The sequence below is a fragment of the Taudactylus pleione genome, unplaced genomic scaffold (assembly GCF_031769625.1).
Source record: "Taudactylus pleione unplaced genomic scaffold, aTauple2 ptg000157l, whole genome shotgun sequence".
Taxonomy (NCBI): Eukaryota; Metazoa; Chordata; class Amphibia; order Anura; family Myobatrachidae; genus Taudactylus; species Taudactylus pleione.
In genome coordinates, this window is record NW_028284559.1 from 2,913,816 (window position 1) to 2,939,756 (window position 25,941).

Genomic DNA, 25,941 nt, shown 5'->3' on the forward strand with positions numbered 1-25,941 from the left:
TGTACAGTGTTTTACTAAACACCATCAAATGTACAGTGTTTTACTAAAAACCATCTAATGTACAGTGTTTTACTAAACACCATCAAATGTACAGTGTTTTACTAAACACCATCAAATGTACAGTGTTTTACTAAACACCATCAAATGTACAGTGTTTTACTAAACACCATCAAATGTACAATGTTTTACTAAACACCATCAAATGTACAGTGTTTTACTAAACACCATCAAATGTACAGTGTTTTACTAAACACCATCAAATGTACAGTGTTTTACTAAACACCATCAAATGTACAATGTTTTACTAAACACCATCAAATGTACAGTGTTTTACTAAAAACCATCAAATGTACAGTGTTTTACTAAAAACCATCTAATGTACAGTGTTTTACTAAACACCATCAAATGTACAGTGTTTTACTAAACACCATCAAATGTACAATGTTTTACTAAACACCATCAAATGTACAGTGTTTTACTAAAAACCATCAAATGTACAGTGTTTTACTAAACACCATCTAATGTACAATGTTTTACTAATAACCATCAAATGTACAGTGTTTTACTAAAAACCATCTAATGTACAGTGTTTTACTAAACACCATCAAATGTTCAGTGTTTTACTAAAAAACATCAAATGTAGTGTTTTACTAAAAACCATCTAATGTACAGTGTTTTACTAAACACCATCTAATGTACAGTGTTTTACTAAACACCATCAAATGTACAGTGTTTTACTAAAAACCATCTAATGTACAGTGTTTTACTAAACACCATCAAATGTACAGTGTTTTACTAAACACCATCAAATGTACAGTGTTTTACTAAACACCATCAAATGTAGTGTTTTACTAAACACCATCAAATGTACAATGTTTTACTAAACACCATCAAATGTACAGTGTTTTACTAAACACCATCAAATGTACAGCGTTTTACTAAAAACCATCAAATGTACAGTGTTTTACTAAACACCATCTAATGTACAATGTTTTACTAAAAACCATCAAATGTACAGTGTTTTACTAAAAACCATCTAATGTACAATGTTTTACTAAACACCATCAAATGTACAGTGTTTTACTAAACACCATCAAATGTACAGTGTTTTACTAAACACCATCAAATGTACAGTGTTTTACTAAACACCATCAAATGTACAGTGTTTTACTAAACACCATCAAATGTACAGTGTTTTACTAAAAACCATCAAATGTACAGTGTTTTACTAAAAACCATCTAATGTACAGTGTTTTACTAAAAACCATCAAATGTAGTGTTTTACTAAAAACCATCAAATGTACAGTGTTTTACTAAAAACCATCTAATGTACAGTGTTTTACTAAACACCATCAAATGTACAGTGTTTTACTAAAAAACATCAAATGTACAGTGTTTTATTAAACACCATCAAATGTACAGTGTTTTACTAAACACCATCAAATGTACAGTGTTTTACTAAAAACCATCAAATGTACAGTGTTTTACTAAACACCATCAAATGTACAGTGTTTTACTAAAAACCATCAAATGTACAGTGTTTTACTAGTAAAAACCATCTAATGTACAGTGTTTTACTAAACACCATCAAATGTACAGTGTTTTACTAAAAACTATCAAATGTACAGTGTTTTACTAAAAACCATCTAATGTACAGTGTTTTACTAAAAACCATCTAATGTACAGTGTTTTACTAAAAACCATCAAATGTACAGTGTTTTATTAAACACCATCAAATGTACAGTGTTTTACTAAAAACCATCAAATGTACAGTGTTTTACTAAAACCATCTAATGTACAGTGTTTTACTAAACACCATCAAATGTACAGTGTTTTACTAAAAACCATCTAATGTACAGTGTTTTACTAAACACCATCAAATGTACAGTGTTTTACTAAAAACCATCTAATGTACAGTGTTTTACTAAACACCATCAAATGTACAGTGTTTTACTAAACACCATGAAATGTACAGTGTTTTACTAAACACCATGAAATGTACAGTGTTTTACTAAACACCATCAAATGTACAATGTTTTACTAAACACCATCAAATGTACAGTGTTTTACTAAACACCATCAAATGTACAGTGTTTTACTAAAAACCATCAAATGTACAGTGTTTTACTAAACACCATCTAATGTACAATGTTTTACTAAAAACCATCAAATGTACAGTGTTTTACTAAAAACTATCTAATGTACAGTGTTTTACTAAACACCATCAAATGTACAATGTTTTACTAAACGCCATCAAATGTACAGTGTTTTACTAAACACCATCAAATGTACAGTGTTTTACTAAACACCATCAAATGTACAGTGTTTTACTAAACACCATCAAATGTACAATGTTTTACTAAACACCATCAAATGTACAGTGTTTTACTAAACACCATCAAATGTACAATGTTTTACTAAACACCATCAAATGTAGTGTTTTACTAAAAACTATCAAATGTACAGTGTTTTACTAAACACCATCTAATGTACAATGTTTTACTAAAAACCATCAAATGTACAGTGTTTTACTAAAAACCATCTAATGTACAGTGTTTTACTAAACACCATCAAATGTACAGTGTTTTACTAAAAAACATCAAATGTAGTGTTTTACTAAAAACCATCTAATGTACAGTGTTTTACTAAACACCATCTAATGTACAGTGTTTTACTAAACACCATCAAATGTACAGTGTTTTACTAAAAACCATCTAATGTACAGTGTTTTACTAAACACCATCAAATGTACAGTGTTTTACTAAACACCATCAAATGTAGTGTTTTACTAAACACCATCAAATGTACAATGTTTTACTATACACCATCAAATGTAAAGTGTTTTACTAAACACCATCAAATGTACAGTGTTTTACTAAAAACCATCAAATGTACAGTGTTTTACTAAACACCATCTAATGTACAATGTTTTACTAAAAACCATCAAATGTACAGTGTTTTACTAAAAACCATCTAATGTACAGTGTTTTACTAAACACCATCAAATGTACAATGTTTTACTAAACACCATCAAATGTACAGTGTTTTACTAAACACCATCAAATGTACAGTGTTTTACTAAACACCATCAAATGTATAGTGTTTTACTAAACACCATCAAATGTACAATGTTTTACTAAACACCATCAAATGTACAGTGTTTTACTAAAAACCATCAAATGTACAGTGTTTTACTAAAAACCATCTAATGTACAGTGTTTTACTAAAAACCATCAAATGTAGTGTTTTACTAAAAACCATCAAATGTACAGTGTTTTACTAAAAACCATCTAATGTACAGTGTTTTACTAAACACCATCTAATGTAAAGTGTTTTACTAAACACCATCAAATATACAATGTTTTACTAAACACCAACAAATGTACAATGTTTTACTAAACACCAACAAATGTACAGTGTTTTACTAAAAACCATCAAATGTAAATTTTGAACATTGCAATTAACTTTTTTGTTCATGTTACAGAAGGTGAACTGTATTGCATTTTTCTGAATGATGTGCATTCCTATAGGTTCTAGACGCTAATACCATTGCCACTGCTTATGCATACACAGAGGTACTGCGAAAATATGCAAATGCTGCAACGCTGGCAAAGACACGCTCATTAAACAGTTGGGAAACATCTATGTTCGTCTAGCAACCCCCTTTACCTACTAAAAACGTTCATTGACTGTCACAAACTTTGCATCTAGATTCTCACTGCGACCGCCATCGGTAATCAATCCTGGTGCATGTGCAGTGCGGCTCATACGAATGTGCTGTACAAAAAAAAATTCAAACATCGGCGTTGAGTCTACCTCTGAATCAGGCCCTGTGTGTCTGACATTAAAGCTAGCGTACACTGATGGGAGAGGAAGGCAAATTGTTCCTTGAATTTTAAAACTGCTTTGTATGGTATCCAGTGGTGACCTGCTGAAGAAGGTGTATGTAGGCCTGGGCTGACTTGCAGAAAAACCAAAGAGACAGATGTAGGTGAGCCATGGGTGGTAGCCAGTACAGCAAACATGTTTTTTAAAATAGTCAGTTACTAAAGTGGACCCAGGGCTTAAATTAGAATTAAACATAAAACTGTGATATTTACATATATACAAAACAGATTTTATGCAAGTAGAATTTCTATATGATGCAAACTTATTTTTTTTGTTTACATCTGTAAATAAATCCAAATAATAAGAATAATTAAGATAAGTTAATTTTATGGTAGCATGAACAATATTAATAATCTACTGTGAAGAGCTTGCAACCTAGGAAATAACAAAACACAAGTAATGTTTATATGCTAATACCACCACAGAATACGTGACAATACAATACTGTAGCTGAAGACTAGCCCAGCAAGTTTTATTTCCACAAGCTGTAGGCTGCATTTTGCAGCTTTTCAAACATCACAGAAGACTGTGTGTGTGGGGTTATAATGTCTTTGGATGGGACAAATTGGCAAGCAGCAATATTAGCAGTATTACATCAAAGCACATTAATCTTTTGTTCCATTGCAAGTCCAAGTCCACATTAGTGCTTTCACCCAGTCATTATTAAGGCTGTAGCCCAGGGGTTTAATAAATGTTTTATGACATGCAAACCAAGGTAATGGAATGCAAATTCCACAATATATAACCATACATTTATTTTTTCACACAGGAAGTCAGATGGATTTTACCCAGTGAAATTTGCAGCATACTAGCAGAAAACTATACAAAGAAGTCAACAAGTTTGTAAGCGGAGTTCTGTGCAAAAAATAAATTAGGAAAACAATACTTAAAAATACAAAGTGGTTAATTTACTAAAGATCGTTTTGGAAACTGATGGGTATCAACGATTATCAATGTCGGATTGCAGTCTAAAAAACAGCATTTACTATGCATCGGTTTTGACTGTCACATGAAATCTGACGTTGATACCTGTCAGATTTCAGACCCCTATACTGCATCAGATTGATGGCAAACCCACCGTCAATCTGCTGCAGAGCTGAAGCCATGCACAGATCGCTATGATCTGTACAGGATTCGTTAAAATGTGATTTCTCTGGTGGCAGCCTATTTTCCATGCTTACTGCCACGCCCCATACACTTCTATGGGGATAACAGCCTCATTCAATTATCAAATGTATATTTTCGTTAAACCGCTATATACATGTGCAACGTTAGCCATGCATGCTCATATCATTTAGGCTGCCGGTCATGGGGAGAAAATCCCCACTAAAGTTTTCGCCAAAGTACCCAGAGGAACTCCGGCACGGTATTTTGCAGGTGTACATCATTATGCATCACTGCAAACTGCAAAGTGGCTGTAATGACAGTTGCTGCATTTACTGAGCCACCAATGGTAAATAGACACCTCTGTGATAAAATTACTTTCCATTGCAGCTCTCTTTTAAAGTAAAGTACAGTTATATGTTAAAGTTTCATCCCATCTTATTGCACAATACGTATTTGTTTAATTTAACAGATAAAAGTAATATATATGTATAAATCCTGTTTTTCACTTAAATTATATGAAAATTGCATTTTCTGCATAATTCTAAGTATCAGGGCTATGTAGCAATAGCCAAATGCAGAAGATGTTACAGAAATCTCCTGCAAAAGGCTAACTCCTCAGACCGCAGTACCCATTATTCTTAATGGGGACTGTGATGTGACCCCTGTGTACCAAGCTCCAAAGTAGTAGCGTCGACGACTTATCAGGTTCACTTCTGGCAAGGATCTCCGTATTTCATGTACCTTTTTTTTCTAAACAGGGTCCCAACACCCTAGATCCACGTAAGCTGCAACATAAATTTGCAGGAACAAGTAGGAGAGAGCGGGACAGTCTGCCAACTGTCCTTATTCTGGTGGGGCTATCACAACTTTAAGTGACTGTCTCACTCATGACTGTGTTCCATCTTCAAGATTAGTTGGGAAGTATGTCCTGCTAAATAAGAACATAAATATTGGTGGTGATAGTGGGTGGGGGGACTTTATGAAGTTATTAGCATAGGGCAGCCTAGACCTTTAATCAGGCCATGCTTTAAACATTGACCTTGGTGGTGAAGTGTAGGGATATCTTACTTCTGGGAGCAATACAGAATTGTAATTTTTGCAGAAGCAGCTCTGTACTGTGAACTTGTGGACCTTTACTTCAGCATCAGCGAATATCTGTAGTGATATATATGGGTTCTCCTTTGCATATATGACCAGTTTATGAGAAGTTCTTCAGGGTCTCTTTTTTTAGATATATAATCTTTTCCTGCTTTATAACAGTGAATTATCTTAAATTCCGTGTCTTCATTCAGCTAATTATTGGGGCCTGTGGTTGGTCAGAGTAGGCACAAAATCTTGAGGTAATTAAAGGGATGGGGGTATCTTTTAATATTGTCTTTACCTAGTAGAGTTTGAGGCTTAACGAGTCAACCTAGTTTCGAGGGTGCGCGTACATGATATGACTCTCATAGTTAAGTATAAGCCCTCTAGTTATTTTCTGTATATCGGGCCTGATTCAGAAATGTACGTAAATAGTTTACCTACATTTCTGATGGTGGAGCACCTACAGGAGTCCTGCATAATTATACGCCATGCCTTCAAAACGCAGAATTGTTTACATGCTGTAGATGTTTGGGGGTGGGGAAAGGGTGGCACTGGCCTGCATTCCTTAAATTGGGGGAGTGTCACCACCGTCTCTTGGGAGTGCAGAAGATAGGGTCTGCATCAGAGGATACAGATTTTCTAGCCTTACAAGTGGCAAGCAGGCAGTAAGTCTGAGTAAGCTTCAGCTGACTCAGATAGGCGATGCCAGAAACACTGCTGGTTGCGATGTTGATCCGATACTGCATCTTTGGATGCAGCACTCATATCTGCGATTCCCTGCGGCTGTGCAATACTGTACATATTTGAATCAGGCCCATTATTAAATTCTGGAATACTGGGCCTCTCTCTCCCTGCAATTCTCAGGGTATTATTCACAAAAATACCCTGAGACTGTGCCTGCACATGCACCACCGGCTACCCCGCCATGACCACCACCCCCCCCTCCAGCGATCTCCCCTCCTCGTGATCAACTCCCTTAGCTAACACTTACCTGCACAGGGATTGGTGATCTCCTCTGTGACCCCGGTCAGCTGATCGCCAGGATCTGCTCAATTTACAGCACAGAGCAGCTAACCAGGGGTCAAGGAACAGGAGTCCAACATTCAGCTGTCCGGAGTCTCGGAGGCGCTCACCAATCACCAGCCCCCGATACAGGTGTTATTATTTTTTTGTTATTCCATTTTTTTTCTTTGTAATCAGCCTGTGGTCTATAAGACACACAGGCTGATCACAGATGCCTACTCCAGGCTCTGCTCTCCCTGTCAGCAGGCAGGCAGGCAGAGCTGGAGTAGTGGAAACCTAGGAGGGGGACTCTGCATAACGCCATCTACATATAGTATTATTATCGCAGATCTCCCACGCTGTATTTTTCACAATTTCTTTTAGTAAATCTGAAACAGCTCACATTTCCCATTAGAAGTATGGTAAATGCAATGATGATTCTAATGATCTCTGTAGATAAATTGGCTGTATTAGCTTCTAGCACCTACCAGAAGAAAATCAAAATCAGACGTTAAGTTCTGCAACATCGCCTTGGCGATCTCCTCGTCATCGACTTGGACTCCTACAGACATTAATTGCTCTGGGTACCTGGGCCCATAACCTATTGATGTGTGTATACTTAGGCTTACCATACTATCCCTTTAAACCAGGACACTCATGAATTACAGGTTCTGTGGCTGATTAAAACCAGGTGAAATGTAGGCTTGAAATCAGCCTATGAATTCCTACCTATCTATACACCTTAAATGTCGCTATTTAGCGTTATAAGTCGCACAAGAAATAATTGCTTTCCAGTCTTTGATTGTGGTTCCAAAGCACAAAAAGATATTATTCACCAAAAAGCAGATAGTTACACACTGTGATCTAAATACAATTAGCGCAAACAGATTATACAATCAAAAGGTACAGTCGAATACATACGCATGCACTCTGGATCCAGATTTCTGGCGTCAAAGGTGAAGCCTCCACCAATAGCAAGAAAATTATGACTAACTAACAGATTCAGAGAGCTTGCATATATACCCTTACAGAGATAGGCAATACAATAGATCAAGTTGGCATAATCCCATTGGTTCTTCTTCCTGGTTCTTCTGTTACGATGCAGTTCATAGGTCAGTTTATATTGTAATAGTTCAGCCTCCAACAGCTTCTTTGTGTCTGTTTTCCCGCCGAAGAACAAGTCTAAACTGACTAATTACATTACATTTACAGAGTACATTTCAATGCCTATCTCTCTATGATCCATAATTTGCAGATGCATGTTGCAATTTCCTCGCCGATGGAACCAGAAATCTGCAAATAAACAGTGGTTCAGAATGGCACCAAACATGGTCTGTTTATCATGTACTAAACCTGAGATCTTAAATACAGTCGCTTTATTACATAATTAATAAAGAATATAACCTTGGACATTAACCTTAATGCTGGGGAACCTTTCTATGTTAGTGTGCAATGTGTATGTATAAGGATGTTAAGAAAAGATGCTAGTTAGCGTTGTGTGACTGTGTTTGTGGAGTACACCGTGGTACATGTTTTGCAGGGTTGTTCATATTAAATATTTTAGTAAATGTATGTATTTATATAATGTGGACTTTTAACATTGTTTCTATTGCGTGGGAATCACGCGACGCTAAATAATAGCATCGCCGTATGTGCTGATATTGTGGGATTCGCTAAAATGGCGTTGTGCGGCCATTCGCAAAATGGCATCTTGCAGATTTTAATTTTAACAGATTCTGTCTCAGCCAATTATCCAGCTTCGACAAGCCAGCCACAGAACCTGGGTAATTCATCAGTGTCCCGGTTTAAAGGGCTAATATGGCAATCCTATGTTGAACAGTTATTAGTAGATACCAGCAGATAATAGCTTGGGAGATGAGCAAGGCATATATACTTAACCAGGACTAGTGTTTACTGTAGTGCTCAGTAATAGTTCAGCCGTACAGTTCTGTGTACAGATAGCAGTGATGGAGCGGAGCATGCAACAGAGATGGTGCTGGGAATTGGCGTATATATAATGGGTGCAGTGTTATATTATAGGAACAGATAGCGGGCGCACCACTCGGGCCAGAGGGAGAGACCAACCACGGACCCCTAATCGGGACCGGAGGGAGGTCACGACATCCAGAGTCAGGCACCTCCACAGCTATATGCCCCAAGGTGAACCTTAGCAAGGTGATCCGCATGGAGCACCACAATGGTAGAGGTAGCCACACGAGTTAGGTGTAACATAAGATTGGGCTGAAACCACCGGGCCCCCACCGCCCCCCACCAGAACCCACATCAAAGAAAGTAGAGGTGCACCACAGGAAAGCGGGACACCGCTCAACTAAGGAAGTGAAGGTACCTCACACGGACAGACTTGAACACACAGGTGTTAGACAGAGAGACTTTTATTAAGCAGAACTTTACCTACCACCCACCAATGTTATCTCATATTACCGCATTGGGTAGTAGTGTACACTAAGATTTTTTATAGGATTACCATCACAACTAACTGTGTAGACATGTTTACATGAGAACACAAGTTTGCTGTTAATGTGTATACCCTGATTCATTATACTCACTTCATCCACATTTTTGGCATTAAAAGTGTGTTTATATAATTTCACATCCTGCATTCACTTATCATTTATTATTTAGTCATCCCACAGAAGGGGTAGAGTGCAGTGTTAAATTTCTATTTCTTATATTATACTTACCTCTCCAGAGTCCCACGTCAGCCAGCACCACATACAGAAATCTACCGGAAAATGGCATGATGGCCATTTTCCCGGAAATTTGCGCATGTGCAATAGAAAAGTCTTGCAGAACACAGCGTGGGCACCATGTTCCCGGAGACCTGCTCATGCAGTAAACTCTGGCACAAAGCAAGAGTATATGGGGGGGCCTTGGACTACACGCCCTAATTCCAAACTTAATGAGAGCTACCATTCTGAGACTTGTAGTTCCACACAGAGAAAAGAGAAAATGCAGATGCACACTCCAAATAAACACTGCCAATCAGAATAATTGTAATAAACTCTGTAATATAACATAGAGTAACTTTGAGGTACTTAGCATAATTTTGGCCAAAAATATAGGCCCACCCACAGCATCCTCGTAACCTCATTATCAAGTGGGTCCCTAATACTAAGGTTCTAGTCCAGGGCACGGTGCCCTTCCTGGCCAAAATTATGCTAAGCACCTCATATTTACTCTATGTTATATTACAGAGTTTATTATAATTATTCTGATTGGCAGTGTTTAGTATTTGGAGTGTACACCTGCATTTTCTCTATAATCTTCTAAAGTCACAGAGAAGGGCATCATTCATGATTCTTGAACATTTTAGGTACACACATTCAACATTGGACTGTGAATGTGTTAAACAGAAAAAAACTACAGCATCTGTTGTCTTCATTTTACATCAAAACAGAACACAGTATAATGTATTTCAATTTGCCAAGTATCAATGGGGAGGGTTTTTGTATTTACCGCGCAAAAGATGGAATGGCACGTCAAGGCATTTACATCCTCATGCATTTTTATGACAAGCGCTGATGTATCAGGCAGATTCAGGCCACTGCCTCGCAAAACCAAACAAGTGTTCTGGGTTTGTAAGCAATACTTTAGGTGCTGTCACCACATATTTGTCAGTGGTGAAACCTCCAAGAAACGTTAATATGAAATATTTCATATACATAGCCTGAAATTATGTGATTTGGGACACTTACTATTCTGGTATCTATGTATAAAATATTTCTACATTCATTTATACACAATACAGGTACATACACATATAAAGCTGAACAAAGTTTTTGTTAGAGCTCATTTTTACCAGTTCCAGCATGCATCCATCTAGCACAATAGAAATAAGAGGTATTGATTTAGATTGTGATCAAAACATTTAACCTTGCAACCTAAAGACAAGGGCAATAATTTTATTTATTTACATTTTTTTTTGGGGGGGGGAGCCGAACATTTATGTTTTAAATATCACTGAAATACAGTTAAAATCATACAGACGTATACACTGTTTAGGAGGCTAAATGTGGCAAGAAGGTTGTTTTTTCGAACCATGGCTAGATAGTCCTTTATAGGCCTATTCACAGCATTTGGCATTGCTGTGAATAAAATAGAAAATGTAAGACAGCACTACATACAGTATATACAAAAACATATTCACACACTTTTTATATAATGCATAACAAGGATATTTGAAGTTATTTTAAAATAAATTATATGATCTGGGGTAAAACATTGACTTTACGTCAGTGCTCGCTAACAGTGTTAATTCTTACTGGGGAAATAGAGGCTGGAAGATTGCGCTTTTGTGTCCAGTGATGCAGGGCAACACTGGGTCAGTTTTACAGGGCCTGATTCAGCAAAGATCGCTATTCTGCTAACACGTACGCACCACAGTTACTAATATCAGCGGTGAAATGCAAATGTTTGCAATCGCATTGCGGTCACAGCCTAACACAAGGACGCCCACTTCCCCTTACACACATCTGTATACTTGTGCAACATAGCAAAATAATTGGTAACATCGGACCCATACGCACAGTTAAGGCAGGTCAGACCTCACTCAGGAATTGCTAACTTCAGCACACGCTGTGAGGCCTCAGGCTGCGTATGGTATTGTAGTGGATAATTTATGCACGCCCCTGTAACGGCATTGCAACGCACTGGTACACCTGCGTTCGCCCGACCACCCCCTCATCACTACCCATAAATGGCACTTCCTGTCAATCACTGTGCTCTGGGTCAGCATGGTCTCTGCAGACGCAGTTCCCATCGCAATTGCTAGTTTGCGCATTTGCACTGCAATGCGTATGCATGCGCAATGCAAATTAATTGACCGATTGCGTGCGTTATTGCAACTGCAATCCTTGCTGAATCAGGCCTTCAGACGGTAAAAATTTGCTCTTCATATCTTAAAATTCAGCATGTCTCAAATTTTGTGTAGCTATTATAGATTCATTTATTTATATTTGAAAATTTTGCAACTGGTGCTGCACATTCAACAGACATCTTTCCAGGCTTTCTTTCTGTTTTTACAATTTCACTGTCCTGCCATGGGCAAGGTTAAGCTCTCTCTCCAAAGCTTCACTGTGCTGTACGGTGTCATGCAGCCTTTCCTCCAGAAATACATTTCTTTCCATCAGACCCACTAAAAATTCTCTAGCTGCAGCTAAATTGGATTGGAGAGTTTCTGCTTGCTCCTTACAGCTGGCTTCAAGACGGACAATGTCTATAGTTTTTTTCTCACGGTCTTTCTCCCACTGAATGTGAGTCTGAAGCATCTGGAGATATTTCTCTTTTACTCCACAAAACTTTTCAGCTACAGAATTTTTCTCCAATTCACAGTCTTCCAGCTTTACTTGTGTTGATACAATTAAAGACACCTTTTCTTTTACCACTAGAGTCAAAGCCTCTATTATGCTTTGTGCGCATGCTGTGTCACTCTGGTGTCCTTTTAATTCCTCCACTTCCTGTTGAAGGACTACACACTTTTGATGCAATTCAACAAGGTCTTGCTCTAAGATGTTATTCTTTGCTAACAGCACATTATTCTCACACTTTATGCCTCAGCCTCCTCAAAGCATTTAGACATAACCGCTAATTTGAGGTCTGTCTCTTTAAGAGCTTTACATTTTTTTATTTCTTCCTGCTCAAATGCCATTTTCAAAGAGGACAATTCACTCTGTCATTTCTTTTCAGCTTGCTCATGCAAATTTCTCTCATCAGCCAACTATTCCATTAAGTCATCAATTTGCCCAGCATAATACGTATTACTTTCATTAAAACCTTTACACATACTGTCAAATTCTTCCAGGCTGATATAGTCCTCTCTTGACGGACCATGCACCATACACTGACCACACCCACTGTCCATTATATTCTGTTTTTCAAATGTCTCTTTGTCTGGAATAAAACTTTTTACCCCAACACTTTGAAAAGTATAAAGAGTTAAGTATCTGTAAACCACTTTCTTTTCTGGCCTTGAGCTTTGCCCACTATTGCTTGTTGGCTTCTTCCTGAACTGCTGTAGCCTGCAGCAAGGCATTCACCATGTCACCCATGTTGTCTCGTGGGATAAGAGTGAAGCAGAATTTGACCTGCCTCATAATCATACGATGACACCCTCATGGGGAACATGGGACAATAGTCTTTTCAGCCACTAAAAATTGGGTGTCAGTCACTTTAAATTTTTAAATGCTTTTTTTTAGCACAGTTCTTTTTAACTTGCAACACGTGGCTTTCAAATTTATACATTACACAGCAACTGCTTTGGATGTCACTTGCACCACACTTTGATTTCAATGACCACATATAACAAGTCACTTTCCCTTTAATTGCAAAAGAAAAAGTCCAGGACACAGAATAGCACACCTTGAAATTAACGAGCAGATCCTCAATCCTAAGCATTCATCATAATAAACCACTTTTTCTTGCAGGTTTTCAGCATTAGAGGTTACACACAATTCTCTTCACTGCGAGCATATATTGCATAACTGGTCATTTCAATAAATTTGCACACCTTTAAACCATGTTTTGCAGACATGCAGACAACTTTTCAGAAACATGTAGGAGACAATACTTCAGTAGGCTTTTTGGATTTTCTCCACTCACCAGCTCCTTTGGCTTTCTAGGAGAGTCCAGTTATGCAGTGCAATAAGCATCCATATTTCCAGTGTATTTGTAGTCCACATTTTCTGCATAGATCTCTGCCTGCATTCTCCATCATATTGTGATGACTTGGGGTAATTAGCTCGGTAAATGGGTGTCAGTGGTGCAGTGATTAGGTGCAGAATTAGAGTCCACACATGGTATTCTAGTAAATAATAAATTAAAATGGCGCTTTGCCTCCAGCATGGAAATCAGGAAACAAGATGAACAGAAAATAATAAACAAACCTAGCTTTCACTCAGGACACTAGCTCACTTCTACCCCTTTTACACCAGAGCTAAAACCCGGGTTATTGCAGGGTTAACCTGGGTTGCTCCTAGGTGTAAAAGGGGCCAGGGTTGGATTCCTGGGTCGAGTGACCCGGCAATCCAACCCAGGTAACTTGCAGGGTTTTACATGGGAACAACCCGTAAAAACCCTGCAGTGTAAACTGGAACACTGGGTCATCCGACTCTGGTCCCGTTTACAGCATGGGGACTTCTGGGTTTCTCGGCGCTTCGAGATGATGTCATCTTCAAGCGCCAGGAGAAGTGTTCCACTGCACACGTGTGCAGTGTGAATGGCGCCGATCCGGGAATAATCCGTATCGGCTCCACAGTAGAAAAGGTCTGTCCAGGGTCTGACCCGTTTTGGAACTGTGTTCCAAATATCAGGTCAGACCCAGGATTTAGGTGTAAAAGCAGTATTCTTGAGCCCTGTCTATAAAAGCAGCTAATCTGCATGAAAGTCTCTTCTGAGATTGGTGGTCCTCCCTGCCACATGCAGAACTGAACACTGACCTAGTATAGTTTTCACAGCTTGTTGGCTGCCACCTCTCACAAAGACAGTGTCAGAGGTATAGGGGTTTCCCTGCCTCCTTGCAGGTATGAATCTTAACCACCTGGACTGCATCACTCTGACTGCAGCCCACCTGGACTCTGGTCATATGGCAGCCATTAGTCTAGAACACACACCCTTTTTGTTCTGTGTGTGGGTGGAGCCCTCCACACTGACTCAGCTGCTCACCAGCGCCCTCTCTGGTGATACTGCAATACATATAATATATATATATATATATATATATATATATATATATAGTATATATGTCCCAAGTTGCAGCGCTGGCAGCGTGCACTCAATTACTGTTTCATTGGTGTTATAGGTGTTGGGTATTTAAGGAAACATTTGTTTGTTATTTGCATGCCTGATGACAGTTTAAACAATAAACCCAAAATGTTGCAAAGCATTGCTTACTGTGATGTCTTGGAAATTCCCAGACCTGCACCAGTTGTAATCTGGCATCTCATGAGTCAATTTCAACACTGGCTAGGCTGCTAATGGCAAGGCATAGTGGATTATCAAAGTTTGAAAGGGGCATGATAGTGGGTACATTCCATTTCCGAAGTTGTGCGGACATTCAACATTCCTCACTCTATAGAGTCAGGGGCATCTTTAGAGAGGAGGGGGCCTGTGTGCATCCCCCATCATGGGCCTCCTCCTCTCACCTTGGTGGCCAGCAGCCGACAGATGCGGCTGGCTGGCCACCGCAGAATCAGTAGACTCTGGGTTCTAGAGTGTGCCCAAAGTCTACTGTACATGCGCAGATCGCCGGGGAAATGGTGTGGCCATCATTTTCCAGCATTTTAGCAGCACTGAGAGCCCCAACGTGGGACCTTGGAGAGGTACGTTTTAGATAATATGGGTGCACAGTGTGCGGTGTGGGCCCCCTGGACCCGGGGGCCTGTGTGTACCACACACCCTGCACCCATTATAGATACACCCCTGTATGGAGCTATGTGTGTACCAGGAATACCTCATGGAAGGCATTATAACTCACTATGGATAGATCAGTAGCCGACCACGAGTGCTTAAATGATCGTGATCAGAATTGTCCATGGTAACAGACAAGCGACACTGGCTCAGATCACATCCATATTTAATATAGGAGGTACCAGACACATATTCAGCAGATCAGTGGAGCGTTCTTTAGCTTCCATGGGATATGGGACCAGAAGACCCACCAGAGTGCCCTTGTTATTACAACAAATGGACACATCGCCTCACCTGGGCTCGTGACGTCACTAATTGCACCCTAGAGGTCTGGTAACATGTGGCATTGTTTTGAGCTGATTGTAAGGTTCGGACAAGGGGTGCAGACCCCTTGAGGCCATAGACCCCAGTTGTCAACAAAGCACCATGCAGGCTGGTAGTAGTTCCATAATGGTGTAGGGTGTGTTCACAAGGGTTGGATCTACCTGAACGTGTCATTGACCGGTAACCGCTACATTGCTTTGCTTGATGACCATTTGCAGCCCTTCATGGACTTCATGTACCCCCACAATGGAATATTCCAGCAGGATAATGCACTGTGTCCTCATTCCCAAGTTGTCCCAAATTGGTTCAAAGAGCATTCTGGAGAGTTCTGACGAATGGTGTGGCGACCACGTTCTCCAAAATGGGATGTGGTAGAGAGGTCCAATCGCACCTAAGACATTGCACCTACTCAAATCTCAGTGACCTGCGGGGAGCTATCCAGACGGCATGGTCAACATCTCTCCAGAGGTCTTTCGTCCGCTTGTGGAATCGATGCCACGGTTCAGTTGCTGCACTTCACCGGACTACACAATACTAGGCATTTATCACATGACTTTTGGCACTTCAGTGTAATTATCTTATGTTGTATATTTGCTGCAACTTCTCTAAAGCATACAGAAAGAAATGTAAAAGGTAATATTTTTAGGATCACACACAGTTCACTGTATTGTATTCTGCTATTTATGGTGCAGCTAAAAGAGTTAAATTCAGAAGTTGCCAGCTGTACCCACCACATGTACTCTAGTGAAGGAATTTTCAGCGTGGGTGTGGGAGTTTTGCTAGACCTGTGAACTGGCTCAGTGTACACACAACACTCATTCACGCCTCGCTCCAAGCTGATAGACAGTAGATTAATGAAGTGTTTTTATCAATGCAATAAACTAGTTGAGATGGGGCATCTCCTTCCAATCTCCCGTGAATAGTGATAATTTGATTAGTCACACAAACCCTATGAATAGACGTTCATTGCCTCTGTTGGAGAATTACGTCTTTTTGTAAGAGAGAAAAGAAAGAAAAATGTCAGCATGTCAAGATTCATTAAGTGGTTATGGCACTGATTAAAGCAGCTATCTGCATATACATGTGTACATCAGTCATAGTAGCTAACTGTCCCTAAGGGGTCTATTTACTAAGCAGTGTTAGGAGACAGAGTGAAAAGTGATAAGAAAGTGATAAGGTGCCAGCGAATCAGCTCCCAACTGTCATCTCACAGGCTGTGTTTGAAAAATGATAGTTGAGAGCTGATTGGCTGGCACCTTATCACTTTCTTATCACTTTTCACACTGTCCCCTAACACTGCTTAGTAAATAGACCCCTAAGTTTCAAGGACAGCCCTGGGTTATAAAGATGTGTTCCTAGAAGGGACGGAACAGCGCATTAGCAAAATCTGGGTAGTGTCCTGGCTATCCCGCCGTAGCTTCCTAGACACCTTCTAAGCGTACATGTGCCCACTGCTCATGGACTGGCTCTAAAGAGGCCTCCTCTGCCCTTTTTTGAGAGCAGAGTTGATCCCTTGAGGGAGCAGGGTCGTCATCCTGCCGGGTCCCCCTCACCTCAAGGTTTCTTCTTATTGACTGGCTGCACAGTACAAATCCTCCTATCTCTATGCATTGGATGCAATTCTCTCATATCATCTGGGTTTTCTACATTAATAACTATTGAACAGGAGCATTTAAAATTGGAAAATAGGCATCACATTTAATAAACATGTCTTTATGGGAATTGTAGTGCCCCAAGATTGTGTGTTGTCACATTGTGCATGCACCAGAGCCGAGCGTATGCAAGTATGGGTGATGGAGAGTTATTTGCATTTCAAGCGCATAACAAGACTGTAAGAAAATGTTCTCACTCAGGTTGATTGAAGGCATGTCCAGGCCAGACATAGGCGTAAATAAGCTTCTTTCCAGGCATACGTTTTGCACCCATTATAGCATGTTGAAAGTGCACACTGTTGATGATGATGACTAACAGCAAACCACATGTACAGATAGGGGATGGCAAACAGCAAGATGTGTACAGCTCCGTGCATGCCATGCTGAAGTACCTGCGCCTATTTCCGTTCAACTTAGCATCCCTATGTGTCAGCCAATACATACATGATCTAAAACTGTTTTTCCCTTCTGTAGGCAAATACTGACCCTGAGCGTACATACTGCACACAACAATGCAGCTCTGCATATCAGTAGCTATGAAATTGTGCTAACACATATGATGCTGCTGATATTACACAGCATGCCCTCTTCAGACATCTTTAATGTGGATTACTATACAAAAAAGTACATTATTAAACTTATCCAGTGTTGTATACCCCCTGGTCTTATACCAGAAGATGAGCCTTAAATAACCTTAACCATACATCACCTCCTGGCCCATAATTAGGTTTTGTGAAGGGATGGCCATGTGCAGACCGCTCTGACTGGCAAGTTAATCACCCTGTTCTTGAGTCCTAGTACGGATTGCTTCAGGGGGACTCATTCACTTTGAGACTTATGGCTACGATCAACGTGAGGAAATTAACTCTGGACACACAAGGTTTTTTTTTTTTTAACTCTAGTTTTTTTCCCCCCTTACACGTGAAAATATTTATCAAACCGTGACAATGATAGAAAGCAGTGGGGCATTACAATGTTCCCCATTAGTCTAGAACATGAAAAATGCAGCAAGACCTCATAGAAGCACAACATGTGTTATAGTGTCTGGCAGTCCATTAACAGCTGATAGACATTTCACTTACCTAAGTCAAATATAACAGTCTAGTATTCATTAATATAAGAATGGGGATGTAGAATCAGGGTTGCCATCTGGTTAGAACGACAGAATAATCTACAACTCATGATTAGGTCTAAGGAGTGGAATTTCACTTTAATCTTTTTCATTGCTCGAAATTTCCATCTGCAGAGTAAGACACATCGTTCATCTTCAAGACAAATGTGCTGGTTTTCATGTTCCAAAATTAGATCACAAGCTGACGATTAATCATGTCAGTGCCCTGGGAGAGGAAACAAAGCCAGCAGATATTGCTCTCTCTCCTAAGGAGAAAGGAAAGTGCCAGTCTCTCCCAGACATTGTACCAGTGTGCTGGACCTGAGATGGACACAGGGCGGATTCTTTACTCTACACCTTGTCAACAAGAAAGGAGATGCAGCCTGCAAAAATGCTGATTCCTTATTGCCTGTGTAAATTCAGTTGTTAATCTTTTGGGGGTGACAGGAGAAAAGGAAAAGATTTTGAACAGAACTGATGACAATGCTGCATTTTGGATTCAACAGTTAAAACCATCAACCTTAATGATAGTTACTTATTAAATAGTTGAATGCAAACATATATTTTAAGACTTTACACACACACAGTTATGTTACATTATTGTGCTCTCTAGGTTTTGGTTGTTTTTAATTATCTCGGTGTGGTTTTCTATTTTCTGCAATACCTAATCCTTGAACAATGTACCATGTTTTCTGATGAATCCCGCGGGAGAAAAGCGCTATATAAATAAAATTATTATTATTATATGTGAAGTGCACCATGTCACTAATGGGCGGTACCCAGTAGACGATATGTTTTCCGATCCGGCCAGATCGGACTACATATAGGGCACATGTGTACCCTCTATGTCACTGACAATGCGCTCTCCCGGTGCTTGCAGGTCCAACGGGCGACATTATTAGCACGGGCCATGATGCTGAATGCAGCATGACCCCCGCTAACGCTCCTGACATTAGTAAGTGTGTATGCACTTGTTGATGCTGGGATCCCTGCCAGGTCCCGTCGCATTAGAGGTCGGCTGGGTGCACATCGTTAAATGTGTACCCAGCTTAAGTCTGTAGTATACATTTACACATGGTTCTTTTTTTTTTAACGTTTTCTTTTAAGTCATTTTTTGGAGCCCCTAGTGCAGTGATGGGAAACAAGCAGCCCGAGGGCCAAATATGGACCATAGGGCCTGATTCAGGTTAGTTCGCAAGGCTGTGTTCGCACGCACCCCGCTCGCTGCGAAAATATGCTAATGAATGCAATCGCACGGCAACCACAGCTCTATATCAAGACGCCCATCACTGTATAAAGCCTGCTCACTTCCCATGACCTGCATCCGCAAGTCAGCAAAAACATCGGTAACATCGTGCACACCTGCGTTTCTCTGACCACCCCCCGTCACCACCCTCAAACAGTCACTTCCTGTCAATCACTGTGTGAGGACTCTGCGTGCTCACTGCGAATACTTCCCGATCACAGTGGCCGGTTCGCACATGCTCACTGCGTCTATTACGCATGTGCAGAATGCAAACATAGCTGGCTGCATGCGAACGTAGCCTTGCAATCCAACCTGAATCAGGCCCTTAGAGCCTTCATTTGCAACCCCAATTCGTATCTACTTTCATGTCGTATTTGTTATTTACAGCTAGGTGTCTATTTTACTGATTAAATGTATTGCTTTAATTTACTATTTAGATTAAGAGTAATGTGCAGCCTTTTTGACAGCTAGAGGACTCCCCAATGTGGCCTGAGGTTTATCAGGTTGCTGGTCACTGCCATAGTGAGTATCATGACAGTAAGAAGGCCTGTAACTAGCTATGTGTGACTGATGCCACCGCACATAGGCCCTGATTCAGAGCCGGACGCTCTTTCAGAGCGCTCGCTCTGAATCAGTGCCCGCCTATTGTATTTTTAGAGCGGCCTCCTGGCCGCTCGTATAGCTATGGGTGACCACCCACAGCTATAGCGAATGGCCAGGAAGATGGTCGCGATGGTCAAGACCATCGCGACCATCGGGCTTGCGACGAGACCCTTGTGGTAGGGTCTCGTTGCCGCAAGCCCTGGAATGCTTTTGGCTCTATCAGAGCCGAAAGCACTCCCACTGACATCACTTGTGATGTCAGTGGGGCCGGCCGCAGACGGTAGGCGTTCCCATGGGAACGCCTCCATCTGGACAGCCACGCCCACCAAAGGGGGCGTGCTGTCACTCAGCATTGACAGCACGCCCCCTTTGTAGCGAGACCCGGAGCGACGGTTTGCCCGTCGCTATCCGGGGCTCGCGCATGCGCACGACGGAGCCAGCTCCGTCGTACGCATGCGCACTGGGCCAACATCGACCCGATTGCGAGTGCTCAGCGCTCGCGAGCAGGTCTGAATCAGGCCCAGAGAGCAGAGGCTCTGTGGGTGGCATTGGTTACAAGGGAAGACAGAGTGTGACAGGGAGAGGCAGTGGGTGACAGAGAGAGGTAGTGGAAGGCAGGGAGAGGCAGAGGGTGACGGGAAGGCAGGAGGCGGCAGTGGGTACAGGAGGAGGCAGTGGGTAATGGGGAGAGGCAGTGGGTGACAGCAGGAGAGGCAGTAGCAGGGGGAGGTAGAGGGTGACAGGGAGATGCATTGAGTGGCAGATTGTGATAGGGAAAGGCAGTAGGTGACAGGAAGACAGAGGGTGACAGGGGAAAGCAGTGGGTGACAGGTGGAGCAGAGGGTGACAGGGAGAGGCATAGGGTGATAGCAGGAGAGGCAGGGGATGACAGCGGGATAGGCAGAGGAGAGGCAGTGGTAGGGGGACACAGAGGATTACAGAGAGGCAGTGGGTGACAGCTAGAGACCGTGGGGGACAGGGGGAGACTGTGGGTGATAGGAAGCTGCAAAGGTGGACAGGGAGATACAGTGGGTGACAGGGTGAAACAGTGGGTGACAGCTTGTAGAGTTTGGTTTGCTGCTACACAAATAAACTCTATTTCAGTTTAAATGGACCTATTTCCCACTATAAAGCCTGAGGCCTACTAGGACACTTTCCCCTTCCCCGGCAGGGCCCCTTTTAACAGCTCTGCACTCTGCTGCTACACCCAGGAGCTGCACACTGCCCCTACACCCAGGGGCTGCACACTGCCCCTACACCCAGGGGCTGCACTCTGCCCCTGCATCCAAGGGCTGCACACACACACCCCATGTCATGTTCACACCTGGTCCATGTCTTGCACTTACCGAGAACGGGAGATGCCGCTTCCTCAACACCTGATCAGTGTACGGCATCCTGGTGACAGCCGACGGCAGTGTGACCACCTCCTAGTAATAGCGATGCCCTCTCTGATCCAACACATGCCAGAGGAGCGGTGCAACGTAAGGAGAGATACGGGCAGTCTCCAGACTGAGGAATGAATGGCATTGGTTGCTAAAAAGTCAGCCCTGCCTCTCTAAGATGTGGGCCGATAAAGCCCTTACACATGGTCCAATTTTTTAAATGATATTGCCATTTTCAACCGATTTTAACGACAAATTGTTTAAAAGTGCCATGTGTAGAACAATAACTATGCTGATGCGCGCTCCCGCTGGACGTTGGTCGTGGTCATTGATCTCTTCAACATGCAGAAAGATCTTGACCTGTCTTTTAAGATTTGACACACATCGTTCCGTGTGTACACACGAAGAACAATGTCATGGACAACACAGATGCACGCATGGATCAGTGCAATACGTGCGGCAAGCCCCTGTGATAAAAGACACAGATGCATGGATGGATCAGTGAGATCCGTCCGTGCATCTGTGTAAAAAAAATTAATAAAAGTGTAAATATAAAAGAAAAACAGCGTGCCCCCCCCCCATCCCAACACTCAACCAGCCCCGGGCTTTGGAGACCCAGAACTGGTTGTGCTAAATACAGAGGACAAGGGACGTAGGGGTCCCCTGGGTTTAACGTAACCAGCACTGGGCTCTGAGCCGGTCCTGATTATGGAAATACAGGAGACAAAAAGCGTAGGGGTCCCCTGTATTATCCATAACAGCACCAAACTCTTTCTAGTGGGGGAGTAATGCCAAAGCCAGGGGAACCCTTTCAATGATTCCCCCGGCCAAAGCCTTACCCCTGACCGCTAGTCAGCCCGGGCCGGGGATCCATGGAGAGTCCCTGGCACCCCTGGAGCTGTGGGTGCCGAGTTAATAGTGTAGTGTAGTGTAATTGAAAGAGTTAAAAATATTGGCCCAGATTCAGAGCCGGACGCTCTGACCAGAGCGCTCGCTCTGAATCAGGGCCCTCCTCCATTAATATGGAGCGTCCTCCTGGACGCTCGTATAGCTGTGGGTCACCACCCACAGCATATACGAGCGTGCAACAAGATGGTCGCGATGGTCTTGACCATCGCGACCATCGGATTTGTGAATGAAACCCTGTGGTCGGGTTTCTCAACCACAAGCCCTGGAGTGATTTTGGCTCTATCAGAGCCAAAATCACTCCCACTTACATCACTAGTGATGTCAGTGGGGCCGGCTTCAGACGGTAGGCGTTCCCATGGGAATGCCTCCGACTGGCAGGCACGCCCCCGGCACGCCCACCAAAGGGGACGTGCTGTCAATCAACATCGACAGCACGCCCCCTTTAGTGCGAGACCCGGAGCGATGGAAAGTCCTTCGCTCGCCGGGTCTCGCGCATGCGCACGATGGAGCTCCCTCTGTCGTGCGCATGCGCAGTGGAGACCATCGACCCACTTGCGAGCGTACTGCCACTCGCGAGTGGGTCTGAATGACCCCCATTGTCTTTTGCAGTAGAAGTATAGTTCCCAGCAAGCCTCCCCCGCATGCTATTACTTGGAGGACCACAAGTACCAGCATGCGGGGCATTATGGGTTCACTGGTACCTGTAGTTCCACTGCAAAAGAAATAGAAAAAAAGGTATTACACACACCTTGAAAGTACAAGTTTATTAACACATACATGCACACTCACATTCATTATCGCACATACTTACCTAGAATCCCTGTAGCCATTCACGTCCACTTCTCCAAGTAGATAATCCACGTGTGCCTGTAAAAAAAAAATCCATACTCACCTCCTCCTATGCGTGGATCATGTCCTCTTCTTTCCATGGAGGATTCCACGGGCTCACATTAAAGAACCTCATGAGTTGTTCTGATAAAGGAAGATACTAACCTTATTTTATTATTATGTGTTTTTGAGGGACATTATTTTAAAGTACATATTTAGTCCTTACTCTGATATAAATCGTTATTTTGACATAAGAACCACAGTTTAATATCAGTAGTATTATTAACAGTGTATATTGAAATGATTATGGTGTGTACTTTTATCTTTTATATGTGATTAAACCATAAAACTATTTGGAACCCTGACTGCTATGTGATTTTCTGCCATTTCACAATTTAATAGTGTTTAAATAATTAAGCACAGTCTTATCTGGTTATTTGTATTTACTTCTTTTTTTGGGTGTGCATGTACCCCACATTGTGGACTTGCAACTGGTTTATAAATTAGAGATTTTTTTCTACCGATTTGGTCATATAGATACATTTCTGCAGTTACATCTAGTAGATATACTAGCGCCGAGCTCATTGGTTCGTGGCTATATTATTGGTGCCATATTAATTAATGATAGAGTTACATGCATGATGGCATTTGTAGTGTTACAAGTGTACAATATGATTTGTGTCCCTTCATTATTTATATATCCATGGCCTCAATTAGTATAAAAATATTATTGCACCATTATTTCAATTAGAAACAATATTGACCTATTATATATAAAAAAATTTTTTATAGCTGTCTGAATTGAAATATTCTGTTTAATCAATGTATTATTATTTTGCCCCAATAATTAATTACAGCATTGCAACCATAAATACATTATTTGTTTGGGATTTTTTTCTGGAATATTTTTAATTGGGTTTGGTGGCGGCTTGTGAAACCACAGTTTAAATACATTTTATTTTCAGAACATTAAAGAAATCAGAATGTTTTTTACATTTTTTTTCTGGCAATATGTTCTGTAGTTTTAAGGTGATTTTGGCAAAATGATTACTACAAATAATGATTAATGTATTGTTTATTTTAAGAAGTACTCTATTGATATCTAGTTATTATCAATGCTCGAAGTGGGAATTTTGAGGTGGTGGTATGGAGATATGGAGATGGAATCCCCCCCCTTCCGGCCCCTGCTTCCATATCACCCCAATGTACTTCTCACCCCCACACTTCTCCCTGCCTGCTCCCCTCTCTCACACCCTCCCCTTCTCACTAAATGATTCCCTCTCTCTTTCACCCCCTACAATACTAACTATCTGCTTCCCTCTGTCTGCCCCCTATTCCCTCTTTCAACCCTCCTCTCTCTCTAATTGCTACTGACCTGCGTTGCTGGAAAGGAGCCACCGGGAGCATCAGGTCTTCTTGGTTGCTGCAGTTTAATCCAGCAACGCTTCTTAGCCAATGAGAAGCTGCCACTTGGCTGCTTCTCATTGACTGGCCGCCAGCGAGCCCCCCGACTGGCTGGCCGCCAGCGAACCCCGCCGATTGGCTGGCCGCCAGTGAGCCCACAGTTGCCTGGCGGCCAGTGAGCTCTGCTATTGGCTGGCCGTCAGCGAGACGGCCGGTGCGTGCTGCGCCTGTTACTTTACAGTGCAACCGGGACCTAATGCTGGTACATGCTAGCGCTTCCGTTGATTGAGACGTGTCATACCGCCGTATACCGCCCCACTTCGACCACTGGTTATTGTTATATAGCATAGAATATCCATAAGTCAGTGTATAGATATATTGATCTTGGGTGCTTCATGAGAGAAATCGTTTTGCTCCTCAGATAGTGCAATGTGTTCATTATTCTTGAGAGGGCCTGATTCAGTACCAATCGCTATTGCGATTGCAGCTGTGAAAATATGGTAATGCCTGTCAAAGCTCAGCCAGCCACCACTACTGCTTTCTCATATTTGTCCAATATCGCTCTTCTGTGTAAATATCGGTACCATCAATGCACATGGGCAGTCATGCAGCATTTACAACTGGTCTGACCAGCCACAGACACTGCAAGTCTATTGCAATCGCAGTGGCCAATTTATGCAAGCCCATGAAACATACTGTATAGACAAGCCTGAGTTTTTCTGACCACCCCTTGTCACCATCCCCAAACGCTGACGGCCTGTCTTACTTTGCGATATATTGCTCTGTACATCTGTAATCGCAATGCAATCGCTGTGCACGTACAGTGCAACTTATACGCATGCGTGATGGCAAACAATCGCTCCATGTGCATCTGTAATTGCAATTGCGTTCACTACTGAATAAGGCCTTGAGTCCTAGGTCATTTAAACAGAGTATGCATAAAAGGAACCATTAGATTACCTTGCAGTCTCAACAAAG